This window comes from Eulemur rufifrons, chromosome 29 (assembly GCF_041146395.1).
Source record: "Eulemur rufifrons isolate Redbay chromosome 29, OSU_ERuf_1, whole genome shotgun sequence".
In the NCBI taxonomy this organism is placed as follows: domain Eukaryota; kingdom Metazoa; phylum Chordata; class Mammalia; order Primates; family Lemuridae; genus Eulemur; species Eulemur rufifrons.
The window spans coordinates 64902969-64920178 of record NC_091011.1 but is presented as its reverse complement, the minus strand read 5'-3'; the positions used below and the strand labels follow the sequence as shown (position 1 = coordinate 64920178).

Genomic DNA, 17210 nt, shown 5'->3' with positions numbered 1-17210 from the left:
GGACTAAATGAGAAACAAAAATTGTAAGTGGAGGTTGATGTGATAAATGCGTGCACGTGCGCACACACACATAAACACACACACAACTGTAGTGGCATCTCTGAGGGAAAAAATTGGATATTTTTAATAGCTGAATGTTAGAATATTTGCATTTATTATGAATGAAGTATCTGGAATCAAATAAACCAAATCTTTTTGGTAGAATCTCTTGGAGACTTTTTTAAATGAAAATATAGAAATAATTTCCAATTAGCATACAATTGCCTTTACAAGAAAGTGGGCCATGACAAATTATTTGAGAATGACTGAAAAATTCTTTCCATAAAGTATCTTAAGAAGGCCCCCCCCGAAACCTATTTTTGCTATTAATTTGCTTACTAAATTTTTCTTTATCAATACTCTAAAGGAAATGCTGTATAACCCCTTTCAAAATAATAAAAATAGAAATCCAAAATAATGAGCTTTCACTATATTGCATTTATGACTCAGAGTAAAAAGCTACTTAACTGCTAGAATAAGCAGAGAATTTAATAAACATAATGAGGCTTTGGGTATTCCACTGGGTGATTCATGCTAAAAAAAACCATTTCCCTACTGATTGTCTGGGCCATCGTTCCGTTCTTGCATTGATATCCACTGGTGAGCTCTCCTGGCTGGATTAGTGAATTGAAACATATCCATAACAGCATTTGAGTTCTGCAAGTACCTTAATAAGGCACAGAGTCTTTTAAAATTACTTTATCTGTACATGGTGAGTTTGTGAGTTCCTTTGTCCATAAGCATGCTCAAGGGTTAATTAGAAATTTTTTTTGAGATGATTTTATGTTTTCAGAAAAAGCTACTGCAAAACTTAGTAGTAGCTTTACTTACATAATTTCTCCCATCACCTATTTTCCTTTTCTTCCAAACTTTGTGGAGAAAAACAAAATTGATTGTAAATCTTGAGCCACATCCCTGTTGAGACAGTTACCAAAGCAAAGCAAACTCTTCACAGTGTCTGTTTTGGTGACAGAAGCCTGCTGCCTCTCTTCTGTTTTTCCACTTGCCTGTTTGCTGGTTCCCTGCAGGTTTCTTTTTAGAGAGATCTCAGATTCATTGGAAAATGTCTCTTCTTTGTAGTTATTGGTCACGCTCAGTACTCAAAGTCATTTTCTAGTTCCTCCTGGAATCTTAAAAATTTAATAAAATATTCCAGGTAACAGGTGTTTTTCCTCTTCACTTGCACTTCTGTTCCTCCAACCCTGTCATGGGGGACCATGACTCCTAGTTTTTTACGGGAAGCAAAGACATGCAAATTTTCTCCTTCTTCTATTAATGTGGACTTTTTGTCCACAGTCAAGTGAAGAATAAGCTTTATCCCTTTGTAGAATTAAAATGTCAGCTGAAAAGATGACCGGGAGGAAAGGAAAAATGGAATAGAGAATAATGCTAAAGTAAAAACCATATAAAGACTCTGTATCATGAATATAAGTAGAATACAATAGTGAAATTTGGTTTATTTTCTAGTGAAAAAATTGCATTAGGTTAGAACTATAACTTTGAATATTTATTTATTAGGATTATAAACTTTACAAATTATCTAGTAAACTAGGTCATGTATTAAGATGTTGCATGAGTCAAGTCAATTTTAAATCAGTGAAGGGTGACTAATAATCTTAAAACGTATTAAATATACTACACTGATTAAGTAGTTTCTTAATTTTTTTCAGTAGATCAACTTTCCCTATGGGAGACTAGTTCCCACAACAGTTTGCAAATAATTTACCACCTCTGCAAAAGGAACAATTTCAATACAGAGATCTTAATTTGCATGATATGACTTTAAATAAGGAAGTTGTTTTTCCCATGTAATTTAGAGAATCAGTTCCCTGTATATGTGTTATCTCTAAACAGATCTTAACGACTATAATTTTCTAAATACCTGTGCAGTGCACATTTAAAAAATCATAGCAATTTATATTCAGTGGGTGAGAAAGAAGGAGCAGAGAAGTAATCAGGGAAGACGCAGAACTGCATTGTCAGACAGGGTTTAAAGTTCATGCTCTGGAGCCAGAGGGATCCGGGAAAATTGGGTTTAAATGCTCTCTCTGCCACTTACGAGTTGAAGCGGCCTGAGCATCTGAAACTCAGTCTCTTAATCTTGTATGTGGGCAGAACCCTTCCTTGTATGGCATCGTCTGCTTTGTCTTTTTTAAAATGCTATGGATGTTTTACTATCATTTCAATGTGCCTATATTTCACAATTTTGAGCTGTAGATCCTCTATTTACAAACAGAAAGCATCCCCTATCACAAGGCATTTCAGAAACCACTTTGGGGCTGTTAGAGCAATCCCTTCAAGAGGACGGGAGAGCCTCCTTTGGGCAATTGAGATAGTAAGAGAAAAAGTAATCAGATGGCTTCAAATCACCTTCTAATGCCAAAATCAAGTCACTTTCCCTATGAAGCCTTCTCAGATTTTGGTTTCGTTTATTTGATTCAAAATAAATAACATTTGTTAAATGAGTTGAATCGACATTTGAAACTGTTTTCTCAAACTAAATGCGAGTCCAGGGCTAAATTTCCAATTCTCATTATTTACTTATTTATTCATCCATCCATTCATTTAGTTCTGCTTTCTCTCCAATTTCTACTAGGGAATATCTGTCTCTTAAGTACCAGACTGTATATGTAGGCATATCTTCCTATGTGTCACTTTAGGTGAGAAATGCGCTCTATTCTGATGCCATTATCCAAATTCAAATAAAGGCATATGGGAAAGAGTATGGACATCTTTGGAGAGATGAACATCCTTGGACTGCAGTTCTATTTCACTCCTGAGGGGAAAAAATTAATTACTGTTATGGTACATATTTTCTAGATTATAAACTGTGGTCTGCTTTTGTTAGAGGTTTATTTACTGTGACGTTAATAAAGCTTAGGCTTCAGGGCTCTTTAGTTAGCTTGTGCCTCTTTCAAGGCCTTGCACCTAATTTTGCTTTTGTAATTTTGATTCTTTTAAAAAAGTAAACAGCTACAATTATATATTATAAGCTTTAGGCCCTACAAAATCTGAATCTTCCCCAAATATAATATAAATGGTAATTTTCTCAGAAAAGATTACTGGAGGTGCTATTACTACTACCCAGCCAGGTTCATTGCCCACTGCTGAAGAGGAAGCCAATACACTGAGCCAGCAGGGGTTACAGTGGAGAAAGAGTTTAATATCAGCAGGGCTCCGCGCAAGGAGATGAGAGGAATTTCTCAAATCTGACTCCTCGAGAATTTTGGGGCCAGGGTTTTTAAAGATATTTTGGTGGGTTAAGGGCTAAGGAATTGGGTCTGCTGATTGGCTGGGGATGAACTCATAGGGTTGGGAAGCAGAAATGATCTTCTTGCATTGAGTCTGCTCCCAGGGAGAAGACTGCAAGATCAGTTGAGTCAGTTCCATGGCATGAACCACTGGTCTGGTTGGGTCACTTGGTCCACTGGAATGCAGGGTCTGGAAGACATCTCAAAGACCAGCCTTAGGTTTAACAAGGTTGATGCTGTCTATGGGATCAGTGAAGGAAGCTAAGAATCTTTATGACCATCAGCTATATGACTCCTGAGTAGTAAGCAATTTTAGGTAAGCAAGCTAGGGAGCAATGGCTGGTGTGTGTCTGTGTATACACACACACATACATATATATATTTTAAGTATGCCTATGCCTATACCTCTGCAGAGTTCAGACTCCCTACTACAGTTTCCACCACCTTATAGTCTTCTTATTAATTTTATAAAGGCAGTTTCACTGTTGATGAAAACAACAAGGATATTGTCAGTAATAATTTTATTTTTAATTCTCATTCTATTTGTGGAGGCATTTTTTGGACTAGTCACTTATAGGTGTTTTATAAACATTATGACCAATGCTGGCGATAACTAATTAATAAACCAAGGGAGATGTACGATATATACAGTATAATGAACCAAGGAATATAAGGAACTGGCAATGATTCAATCCATGTTCTGCTTTACTCCAAAATATTTTTAAAGTTTTCTACACCACATCATACTTCAATGTGGTACAAGTGTGGCTACTTTTAAAAAATCCTTTTACATGTCACTAGGCACTAACTGAAAATCAATAGAATAGCAAAGTAAGTTGGCATATGGTTTTTAAATTGTTTACTTTGTTATAGGTCATGTTATGTCAAATCACATCTAACTTTAAAACGCCAAATAATCCATTTACAAGTAAGGTAATAGTCTGTCAAGTCTGCATGCTGGGAACATTAGTAGAAGATGAATTAACCAATCAACAAGGTAGTTAAATGTTAGTAGCTATAAGATCTAAAAGGGTGAGCATTAATTCAAATAATGTTAAATGGTATTCATGGGTAAGTGAACTATGCCTCACACTTTAAAAAAATAACTCAAGTGTACAATGGTCCGAAAATGCTTCCTTGAGGATATTTATAGAGATACCACGGTTTGATTTCTTAGTTCAGGTGGCTTTCTATTCAAGACATTACACTTAATATGTATGTGAGCATTTTGTGAATCTGGCCAATGGGAAGAATTTTCCATAAAGTTTTGAGTGATAAAAACCTCTGGGTGTATACTAATCTCACTCTTTCAGGTTCAGAGAGCTCAGTAAGCTGTTAGCCTATGCAGAGTGGGTGCCACATATCTAGGATAAACTCAAATTTTCTAAGCTAAGGATACTGACATGTAAAACTAGAATGCAAATTAATTATGTTGAAATAGAAATCTAAATGCCAAAGGGCTCCTCCAAACTCGTGTCCTATGGGCAGCCCATTTTTCCCAGTATAAAATCTACATACAAATCCAAATTATGAATAAAAACGAAGTATGGTATCAGTTGGTACTTAATAAGCTCTTTTGTTAAACAAATGAAAGAATGAAAGAGACTAACACATTCTGTCTTCTGGGGGTTTTGTGTTTATCTTTATTTATTTGCTTGTTTGTTTTTTGTTTTGTTTTGTCACATGGCTTTTCCCGCCAATCAGTCGTGCCCATGAGCAGTTGTTGCGAGGTCATTTTCCACACATGCCTCTCTGATTCTCCTCTTCTTGTTCTTTCACTGACATCCTTTTGACTGCTACAGTCTTTCTTTCTATATACAGTAGTCCTCCCTTCTCTGTGATTGTGCTTTCCACGGTTTCAGTTATCCGCAGTCAACCATGGTCTGAAAATGTTAGCTGGAAAATGCTAGATATAAACAATTCATCAGTTTTAAACTTCTTGCCATCCCATTCAGTCCACCAGGGATTTGAATCATCCCTTTGTCCGTCAGATCCACACTATCCGTGATTCCTGCTCATTAGTCATTTAGGAGCCATCTGGGTAATCAGATCCACTGCGGTGGTATCACAGAGCTTGTGCTCAAGTCACCCTTACAAGTCAAGTGCAAGAGCAGTGATGCTGGCAATTCAGATATGTTGAAGAGAAGCCGTAAAGTGCTTCCTTTAAGTGAAAAGGTGAAAGTTCTCACATTACTAAGGAAAGAAAAAAAAATGGTATGCTGAAGTTGCAAATATCTATGGTAAGAACAAATATTTTATCCCTGAAATTGTGAAGGAAAAATAAATTTGTGCTAGTTTTGCTGTTGCACCTCAAATTGCAAAAGTTATGGTCACAGTGCATCATTCCAAGTGCTGATTTAAGATGGAAAAGGCATTAAATTTGTGAGTGGAAGTTATGAACAGAAATGTGTTCCAATTGATGACAATTGGGTTTGGTACTAATCCTGGTTTCAGACATCCACTGGGGGTCTTGGAAAGATACTCCATGCAGATAAGAGGGACTACCATATCTCTCCCATCTTCTCTTACCCAAAACCATTGCATATTCTCTTTATCAGTGAATAGTAGCTCTATTCATGTTCAATACAAGTCTGAAGTCATCTGTTGCTCCTTCTCTCTCATCTCTTCCTTCTAATTTATCCCAAAGTTGTCTATTTTGCCTCATAAATTTCTGAAGTCCGTTCACTCCTTTTTATTTCTACTGCCATCCAAATCAAGCTACCATCTTCTCTTATCTAAATTACTGCACTAGGCTGCCGACTGAACCTTCATATATATTTTATCCCTCAATTCATCTCCTTCACTGCCACTGGAGTAATTTAATTTTCTCCAAAGGTAAATTGAGCCATGTCAACTCCCACCTTTCTCTTTGCCCAAACACTTTGATGGCTTCATTTGCATTGGGATAAATCCAGACATGCAGCCTGTGGCATTTTGCATGGACTGCTCTCTACTGGATACTTCCACTTCAGGTTGCACCTTGTTTTTCCTGACTGTAGGCCCTCTGGACTGCTCCTTTCCCTTACAGGGCCAATGGTCCCTGTTTTCCCAGGGTCTTTACATTCTGCAGGCACCACTCCCTGCCCACCCTCACACTCACCTGTTCTTATTTACCACACTCCATTCACATCCCAGATCAAGCTTCCTATGAGAATCTTTCCCTGGGATCATCTGTATCAGGCAGAGTCTTTCTAGTACTGTTTCTCATAGCACTAATGGATCTCTTCTCAGCATTAACTATCACAATCGAGCATTTATTTTGTCAAAGCCAAAATTGCACCAGGTAAAGTGGGAAAGGATGACTTTCTTCAAGGTGACTGCGAATAGGACAAAGACACCAGAATTCAGTCTGAGCTCAACTCTACTAAAACAAAGGGCTGGAGAGTTTTTGAGAGCTGGATGGGAGATCTTAGACCATCTGTGCTTACTAATTGACTTTACCTAAAGGAAAAATAAATTTTATCATATCTTCATGGCAGGAGGTAGTTTTACATCTTGGAGAAAGGCCCTTGCAGAAGGTAGGCTCCTACCCTCCACAGAGCCTGGGAGACTAGGACACTATCTTCCTTGTTCATATATCAAAAGGATGGCTCCCAGGCTCTTGAGAAAGGCAATCCTGGGTATGTAACATGGGCAAGATGCTTTAAAAAATATTTACATTTCAAAAAGGCAGAGAAAGAATTTACAATTACAAGTCTTCTAAGGAAATTATCTAAGAAAGAGAAATCAGGGGCCTAGAGGCAGGGAGAAGCTTGTCTAAAGTTTAATCAAGCCGAAGCAACATTAAGACTATCTTGGTCAATTTGTTATTCCCCTGATTAAATTGCCCCAGTAGCTTCTCATCATACTTAAAATTCAATTCAAAACACTCACCCTGCGTATAAGGCCCAGGAAGAGTTGAACCTCTCTGTTCCTGTTCTTATCTCCTACCATTTTTCCATTTGCTTACTATTACGTTGCTTTTTTTAAGCTCCATAAATATGCCGTGTTCATTCTATTCTCCTGCCTTTTGTACTAGCCATTCTCTCTATTTAGGCTTCATAAAGGCAAGGACTTTTGTATCAATTTCACTTTTGTACCCTCAGTACTCTTGATACAGGAAAGTGAACCCCAAAACTGGGGTCCTGCCTGAAGGCCAGGTGGGTTCTTGGCCCCACACAGGAAAGAATTCAAGAGTGAGCTGACAGAGTAAAGCAAAATCGAGTTTATCAAAGTAAGAAAAAGAAAAAAAAAGGAGGCTGCCCCATAAACAAGGTAGCAGCTATCTCTCAGAGAAACAGGGAGTAGCATTTTGTGAGTTTCCAGGGTCTTATTTTTATACCTTTTATTTAATTTATAGTTAAGCAGAGGGAGGATTATTCATAAGATTTCTGGGGAAATGGTGAGAAGTTCCTGGAACTGAGGGTCCCTCCCCTTTTTAAATCACATAGGGTAATTTCCAGGAGTTGTCATGGCATTTGTAAACTGTCATGGCACTGGTGGAAGTTTCTTTTAGCATGTTAATGCATTATAACTAGCACATAATGAGCAGTGAGGGTAACCTGAGGTTTTTTTGTGGACTTGTTGGTTCTAGCTGGTTTTGGCCAGCTTCTCCACCACTTCCTGTTTTATCAGAGACCTTGGTTCTGGTCTTATGAATCTTTACCAAGCAGAACCTGCTGTTACCCTATTTCATTCTCCCCTCAGAGACTATATACTCCTTAATCTGAAGGGGTTGTAGAAGATGAAGGTCTGTCTTCCGTAGCTTCCTCAGGCTGATTTAGGGGCATTGACTTTGACTTTTATGGAAGCAGTAGAAATTTTTGGATGCCTGATCTAAGAGGCCCAAGGGCAGCATTTTCACGGTCTAGATCAGCGAGCTGGCAGGACGGGTTGGAAGCATTGTGCCAGCATCATCTTTACATGGAATTGTCGTAATTAGAAAACACAAACTTTACAAGGAGGTTAAACAAGTAAGAACCAAAGATTAACAGTAATAAAACTGTCAATAAAGCCCCTAATAGGGGAAGAAACCAGATGGTAAAAACCCTTTTGTGGAGTTCTAGATTGTTTCCATCAAGGTGGCACCTTGACCACATCTACAATACAGGCAACAACAACAAAAGTAACTGTTAAATACAATCATTAGGCCAATTAATAAAACACAGCTCTAATGCATATGCAAAGAAGATGAACATTAAGAAAAAGAATCTAAGATTTAATTTTTTATGTTATTGATTTGAGCTCCCAAATGATTTAAAGCACCATTGCCATTATCTTTTTTATCTGAAATATATGCACAACAGGCGGTTCCCACTAAGGCACAGGTCCCACCCCGTGCTGTAGTGAGTATATCCAGGGCCATTCTGTTTTGTAAAACCACTTTTCTCACTTGGCTAATTTTTGGGCTTAAGTACACAGCATTTTGTGTATGTGTATGGTTCAGTGTTGTAGCTGTGGATTTGGACTAGAGCAGTAACTTGGGTGAGAGCAGTTAATGCTCCTGCCCCAGGGACTGGAATACTTAGGGGCCATTTCCACCAAGCCAAAGACCTGAAGATACAAGCTCTCAAAAGAGGGAGGAATGGCCACAAGTGTGCACTGCATAGCCACCCAGCTTCCAAATGTGCTATATAAGCTCTAGCTGTTTTGAAGTAGTTTTGTTTCCTTGTCTAGTTAGATGCCCATACTCTATTAGTGTGGATATATGCTGAAGGGGGTAGCCATCACATTAGTCAGGAGTGTGTGGAGGAATTTGCAATATCATTACGTCTTTTTTATGCACAGTGTGGCCTTTTGGTATAACATCTTATGTTCAGCCACTATGCATGCTAATCTATCCCAAGTTGATGTGTCTCAGCTGTGTGTAATGTTTGTGTGTTGTCTCACCAATGTAAAGACATGTCCTTTAGTTTTACCAACAGTTGGCAGGTGGGAGGTATGCTGAGCGGTAGGTAGCTGCCAATGATGAATGGTGAAGTTGATGTCACTTGTGTGGGTAGAGCTGCCGCTCCCCAGAGGACTTATCTAAGTCACTCTAATTCTGTGATGTTAAGCATATTCCATGCTGTCCTCCTCCCAAAGGACAAAGGTAGGTGTTTGCAAACCCAACAGTCAGAATGGCTGTTGACGGCTGCTGTTGTCATGGCTCAATCTAAAAAGACATTATTTGCCATGGATAACAGGAGCAATAGCCTATGGGTGCAAACACAGATATTTAGAAGGAACTCTCAAGGGCAAATCTATCCTTGTGACATTGTTACTGATAGATTTTCTCCCATAGGCCCTGTTAGGAAGGCTACTGCAGGCTTTGAGCCTGGTTTATAATGCCACACGTCTTCCCTCCCCAGGAGCAAGCGTAAGAGCAAATTGGTAAGTTTTGGCCTTGCCCATGCCACTCACACTATGATGGCTCTCGCTGGTATTGGTGTCCTCGTATGATGGTATCACAAGGCTTTCAGATGTCTTTCAAGGAGCACAGTGGGGTGACATCCCCTTTAGCCACCTCCATGGCAATCTCTGGCACCATAGTGCCGATCCATTGTGGAGCCGCCTTCCACCTCAGTTTTAGGTCCACATAGTCATTGCCTTTCAGCAGGTCTGTTGGTGTTCTCAGGAGCATGATTGGGCCATATGCTCTAGGGGTAGGGTCTGCATCTCAGATATAACTTGGAGAGTTTGCAGGACCTATCTTACAGGTCTTGCTGGCAACTCATAAGGAGCAATGCCATGTGTGGGAATGGGTGACTCACTCCAAATCTGTATAGCTTCTGGGAGAGTTCTAGTCCAGAACATTAGGGAGCTGTCCTTGGACACTGTACAGATTTGAGATTTTAACAAACTATTTTTTTTTTTAATGAGGCCTGGCCCCATTGGATTATATGGCAGGTGAAATCTCCAATCTAGGTTTTGGTTTGTTGCCCATTTCTGAGTGTCATGTTCTGTGAAATGGGAACCTTCGTCACCATCAATTCTTTAAAACCCTTTAGGTAAAACAAGAGCAAAAACCAAAACACCAAAGCCAAGGTTACAAAATTAATTTGTCACTGAGAATCTTGTTATACAAAATATAACCATTTGAGTCTTAAGAATTTAGAGACTTTTGTATCAGAATATTTTTTGCGGTCTTTTTACGGAATTAATCATGTTTTAACAAAATGCTTACAAATCATGTCTAGTTCTGATAATGACAGGAAAAGGAAGTTTACAAGTAGCTAAATATTTAAATGACTTTGTAACAGATTTATATTAATTTAAATATAATATAAAGAAAATTATAAAATGAGTCTTAATGTCTCTGAGTACAGGCCTGATCCTTTGTTTCATGAAAGCAGTTCATTTTGATTGTTGTCTTCTCCTGATTTTGAAAACAGGGTTTGGTTAACTTGAGTTTGGTGTTAACATATCCAAGAGTAAAAGGCATGTAACTTAACAGCATTAGGGTTAGTCGATAATATTTGATATAGCTTTTATTTGATTTGAGGACATTTATCAAAGATGTCAAAAGGTTCAAAACATCTAATCAAAACACAGTAAAATAACAGCAGTTTACTTAGTGAAGAATCACAATCAAAAGACTTTAGGCCAGGCGCGGTGGCTCACGCCTGTAATCCTAGCACTCTGGGAGGCCGAGGCGGGTGGATCGCTCAAGGTCAGGAGTTCGAGACCAGCCTGAGCAAGAGTGAGACCCCGTCTCTACTAAAAATAGAAAGAAATTATATGGACAACTAAAATATATATACAAAAAATTAGCCGGGCATGGTGGTGCATGCCTGTAGTCCCAGCTACTCGGGAGGCTGAGGCAGTAGGATCGCTTAAGTCCAGGAGTCTGAGGTTGCTGTGAGCTAGACTGATGCCACGGCACTCACTCTAGCCCGGGCAACAGAGTGAGACTCTGTCTCAAAAAAAAAAAAAAAAAAAAAGAAACAATCAAAAGACTTTAAAGGCAACACAGAAAGTTACATGGATACAAAACCTTCAACTTTTTAAAGTTCAGGGGAGCAAATGACTCTTAGGAACAGCATATAAAGTTTTCTGACCATATTGAATAATTCAGAAATATCAAGAAACTCAAGTATAGAATTAAGTTATACTGGAAGAAAATATTGCATTTCTAAACCCTAAGATAAAACATTTTATTATTAGATCATAACAACAGACTTAGAACTGGAAGGGAGAAAGTTACAGAAGCCAATGAAAAAGGTTGAAGGAGAGAGTTATCATCCCAGCCTTTTCAAGGGGAGGAAAAGCTCAAAGCAGCAAGATATAGCAATAGTGGAACTTCTGGGATATAAATCTGAGAAGTTTCAAAGGAAGCAGAGTATAGAATTAGAATCAAATTTTTTTGTAATTTTTTAAAGAGCAAATCAGTGCTTTTAGAAAAGCTTGTTGTTTTGAGCAAAAATTATAATTATAGTCAACTTGATCACATATAAAATTCTTTCATAAATTCTCTTTTAAAAACCTTATCACCACTTATGTAGACCATCTATGACATGCTTGGACTTTCTGTTTTGTCCTAAACTTCCCCTTCCTTAAATAGGAGACAAAAATTTACCATATAAGATCCTTTTTCATGTAAAATTGTTCCCCTTTTTTTAAATCTTTATCAAAAATACATCTTCATACCCATAACTTTCTCTACATCTCTCTCACCTTCTTATTGGCTCTTCTTTATCTTGTTATAATTTTCTAACTCTCTATTTTGAATCAACCTTTAAATAACCTTTGAATTAAACAAAATTATTTTTTTCTCAATAAAGAACATATTTTATGTCCATTTACAATTTTCAATTAAAAATATATCTTTTTGTATTTCTATATATATATATAAAATCATATATATGTTGACCAGAAATTTTAAAATCCCAGTAACCCAAACCTTAGTGAAAACCTAGAGAGCAAGAAATCTTGAATTGTCTAAGCATTTATTTAATTTATATTTACCTAATTTATTTATTTTAGCAGTTTACTTAGATCTTAGGTATCATTTTAAGTTACTTTCTTGTTAACCATTTTTATAGCCTATGAATATCAGATAGTCACCTAAGTAAGAACCTTAAAGGTAAATACCTAGGTATTTTTGCTTATAACTCAGAAGATTCAGATAATTTCATTAAACCAACAATATTAAATTAGTCTTATCAGAAATTACATAAACACAGATCACTTTCTTTTTGGCTAGTTTATAGTTTTATAACCTTTGTATCAAACCATGACACCTTAAAAACATAAAAATGACTAGTAAACCCAGGCAAAAATGTTTGCTGACAATTTGAAGACATGTTTTATTTTTATTTTACCAATAGTACTTTTTAGTTTTTAATAACCTAGCTTATTTATCAAAAATTTACTAAATTTACTTGAACAGCATTTAGATTTATTTACTTAATTCATGAGCACACCTTTATAAGTCTATTTGGTACCATGTACACACAACATATAACATAATACAAGTATATATATGCAAATATATTTGACCATGTAGACATACACACATACAAAGATCTTAATAGTTTTTACTTCCAAATTTTGGTCATGAGATAATAATATAAACTCTCCATTTTACAAAAGATGATTGGATCCAAATTGTTTCTGACAAAGCTGGAACTTGTTCACATGGCCAAACTTCAGTTGCCCCAATAAGTAATGTAATGAAAACTATTGACCAAAGTTTTGGGTAAAGTAGCTTCCATGGCAGTTTGATTTTTAAAAAGTCTCTTTTACCTTTTTTTTCCCTGTAGTTTCAAATGAATTTTCAGTGTTCACATTGTAGCTAGAACTGCCTACTCTAAGTAACTTTGAATTAGTGATGCTGTAGACAGTGAATTTTATTTCAACTCCAGTAACTTAACAACTGAAGTTTCAAAGGGGGCAGAAAAGAAAATAGCCAAAGATCTTAGTGGATTGTACATTTTAACCCTACAGGGACAGATGTAGAAGGGAAATAAATTTGAGACTGGCTGCTAACACAATCACCTAATTGCTCTATCTGTGTCTCCAGGTTTACTTATCTCTGCTTGCATACTGGGCCCATGTACTCAATTGTTGTCACTAGGCCTTCTCTCTCTGCCTGTCTCTTCTGTCTGTCTATCTGTCTCCATCTCTCTCCTCTCTTCTCTTAGCAGGGCCAATGGCTGTCAGTGGCCCCAGATATCACACAAATTTGACTACCTTAGGCTAGAGAAGCAATCTATTCTGGTATTTCATTGATAAGTCACAAGAAGGACTCAGACTAGCTTGAGTTACATACCCTGATTGAAATAATTACTGAGGATGGTGAGGTTCTTTTATTGGCCCATCCTGAGTCATATACCTGCATTTGCAGCCAGGGGCCTGGAGATAGGCCTACCAAATTGATGTCACAGCATAGACACAATAAGAAAGAATCTAATTAATACATAAAAAGCCAAGAAGAACAAGGAAACACATGTGTGCATGTACACACACACACACACACACACACACACACACAGATATGCCTATTCATCACTCATTCTGATGTTAATGTAAAGATCCGGTGGTAAGCTGGGGGAAGAAGCTTGGGAGAAAGGAAATATATTTTCTGAGAGCCCAATGTCTGCCCGTAATATTACCTCCAAGGGGATTTAAAATCTAAAACAAAACAAAAACTGGACTAAACTTAGGTGATAATTATAAAATAATATTTATATATGCACATAAATAATATATATTTTATATATCATATATACTGTATGTAGTATAGAAAATATAAAACTATGTATTTTACATGAGTTTTGACATATACTTACATGTACATATACATATATGTGTGTATACATATACATATAATATGTACTATTTTTAAACTTTCTATGCCATCAGAAATGTTCTCTGTGCAGATAAAACTCATACTAGAAATTTGAGACATAAAGATTTTGGCTCTCTTTTAACTACACATCTTGAGAGTTGTGGGGGAAGGGAGGATAAAGACCCTTGAAAGTAGGTTCACATCTAGAAAGGCGAAGCTGTAGAAAGATTTATAAGCCCTCAATAAATAATGGGTTGGATTTCAAGATACCCTAATTACCTAGTGAAAACAAACTGGAATAAAATTAATGTCTGTGGAAAATAAATAATGTGACTTCTTCAAAAGGACAGCAATACATCCTAGATTTTGCAAATTAGACAAGGTTCTGCCATCTCGGGTTGAGGGGAAAAAATGCTGTTGCCAAATCTGATCCTACGATGACTCTAATGATTTATTCCTTCATTATGCACAGAAAGCCAGATAATATTATCATGAAAAAGGCTTATATAAGCCAAAGAAGCCCCTAGTACTATAGAATCTATGTTGTCCTTTTTACTATTTCATTGTTCTTTTGGTATGTCATTGATATACAAAAAGTATGAAGAAGACTATAACAATCACTTGAGTATTCACCCAGGTAAAGAAATCATTAAAGTATATTAATACTCCCCATTATACCACATTAAATATTTATTTCCAGGTACCCTAATTACCTAAAGAAAATGAACAATTTATTTATAATTTTTTTACCCATTTATATAAATGATATAATTAATGTTTATTCTTCAACAACTTAGGTTGTAATTCAACTTCTAGCTCTGATTAACTTGTTTATTCTGCTATATGGTGTTCTATTGTTAAAATATTTGAGGATTTAGTTTCTATTATGTTTATTAATATTGAAGGTGACTGAAAATTTTGCTTGATATTAATTGAACCATGCAAGTTTTATTTTGGTTATCATGTACTAAATATATGTTTTTCCATACTTTTAACCTCTCTACCCCATTGTGTTTTAGATATATATCTGTAAAAACATATGCATGGGACATTTTATTTTTAACAAATATGCTCTGAAAACTACTGCCATTTAAGAGATGATTTTATTTAATTTTATTATTTGCACTATATATTTGTATTAATTTCATGATACATATTTGTTATTTTTATTTATCCTAAATTTTTGTATCTTTCCCTTTTCCCCATTTAGTATATTGCTTTAGATTGACAGAGTTTTTTATTTTTGTTCTTTTCTATTTCTGATTTGGGAATAATACATAGTGTTTCTAATCTTCTAATGATTTAACCTGATTACCACTTACTCTATTATATGTTATCTGAAATACTTAATTTCTACATTTCTCTTCAAATTAGATAATATTTACTATTAAACTGTCCAGTGGTTATATTTATCCATACATATTTCAGGTTATTTGTTTATGACTTCTTGTTCCAACTCAGTTCATTTTGCGTTTAATTTTCTCCTTCTTTAGGTATATTCTGTGGAAAGTCCTTCAGTCAGATTAACAACAAATATCTGAATTTTGGTTATCTGAAAATATCTTTATTTCTATGTCTTCTTTGAATAATTTATCTTGGTAGAAAATTATGGATTTTCAGTTATTTTTCTCAACTTTTAGAATATTTTTGTTTTGTGGAAATTCTGTCCCCAATCTGATATTCTTTGTCATGAGCTTCTCTTTTTCTTTCTGAATTCTTTCCCCTTTTCCCTCCCTTCTTCCCTTCCTTCTTTCCTTCCTTCCTTTCGGCCTTCCTCCCTTCCTCCTTTCCGTTCCTCCCTTCCTCCCATCCTTTCTTCCCTCTATCCTTTTTCTTTTTGTTGTTGTGCAATACAATTTATCTGGTTATAGTATTTGGATATATTAATAGGTATTGACTCAACACCATTAAGATCTCACTTGAGACAGAGCAACCCCAAAAGAAAATTTCAAAACGTGCAAGATCAATAAGCAAAAAACTTTCTGATCTAAAATATATAAAATATTCATCACTTCTGGAAACATTGTAAGATAATCAGGCAACCACATGCCCACAGGCAGCTGTCTAGTATTGACAGTGCTAATCTCAGGAACATATTATCTTAGATCCTAAACAATTATTTTTATGTCTTTTACCAACACGTGTTTACACATACCAAACAGCCTGAGGTTCTTAGGGTATGGATGAAAGCTCTTCTTTTTCAGGAAGAAGGCTGACGCATGCCAGCATTAGTAAGCCTCAAGATGCCAGTGTCTTTACACTTTGATGAACAGACAATGGCAATAACCTCTGGCAACATGAGCTGATAGGAACAGTGAGTGTGAAGAATAATGCTGGATGAGAAGGCAGTTTAGTAGGATGTGTATGGATCCATCCCAGAGTGAGGAGATGATATTGATCCTGAATGTCGAATAATTCTTTTGCATTCTCCATGTCCCAACAGTTTGGTCCTGCAGGCTTCTTTGGCACGGTTACATGGGTAATAGTAAATTGATTATGCATGAGTTTTTCAGACTGTTTCCCAGGTTTCTATACCTTTCAGTGTATTAGATTCTGCCAGCAGCAGAAATTTGTGGAAGAGATCTCTTGATAAAACTACACGTTGCAGTCCTTCAATTATTAAATTCTGAACAGCACTTGGAGAAGCAGCTAACTTCAAGGCTCTGTTTCCAGAAGAAGAGTGGCTAGTATAATTGTTTGCATCATTTTTATTAGGTTAATCTTCAAATCATTCATTAAGGAATTGTTCTGGTTTGTGGGAAAGCAGGACAAAGTATTCCCAGCAATCTGATCCGACAGCACCAGGCTCTGGTTTCTTTTAAGATCTTTGCTTTGTCTCCATTGTTCTAAGAAATCAGTACAATATGATGTAGGTTTATTTGTTAGAATTAAGCGTGGGATTTTCTGTGCTTTTGAAAAAAAGAATTCATTCACTTTATTTTGTAAATGTCTTGGCATCTACTTTTGTTCTCTTTAATTTATGATGACAGTCCTCCTGACATTTTTCCATATATATCTTTATAATTTTGGATCACTTACTAAAGATTAGTGGAGCTTTATATATCAGAATCTTATAATGCATTAATTGAAAGTAAGTTTCTCAGGATAAGATTTAATTTTTTTTTCTTTCGGGTAACACAGGAAAGTTGCTAATGGATCCAGTTTTGATT

At 36.3% G+C, this 17210-nt stretch overlaps 1 pseudogene; it reads right to left on the bottom strand.

Annotated features, from left to right (window-relative positions):
• Window positions 1-16136: 16136 nt before the first annotated feature.
• Window positions 16137-16998, bottom strand: LOC138376995 (AMSH-like protease pseudogene; annotated as a pseudogene).
• Window positions 16999-17210: the final 212 nt, after the last annotated feature.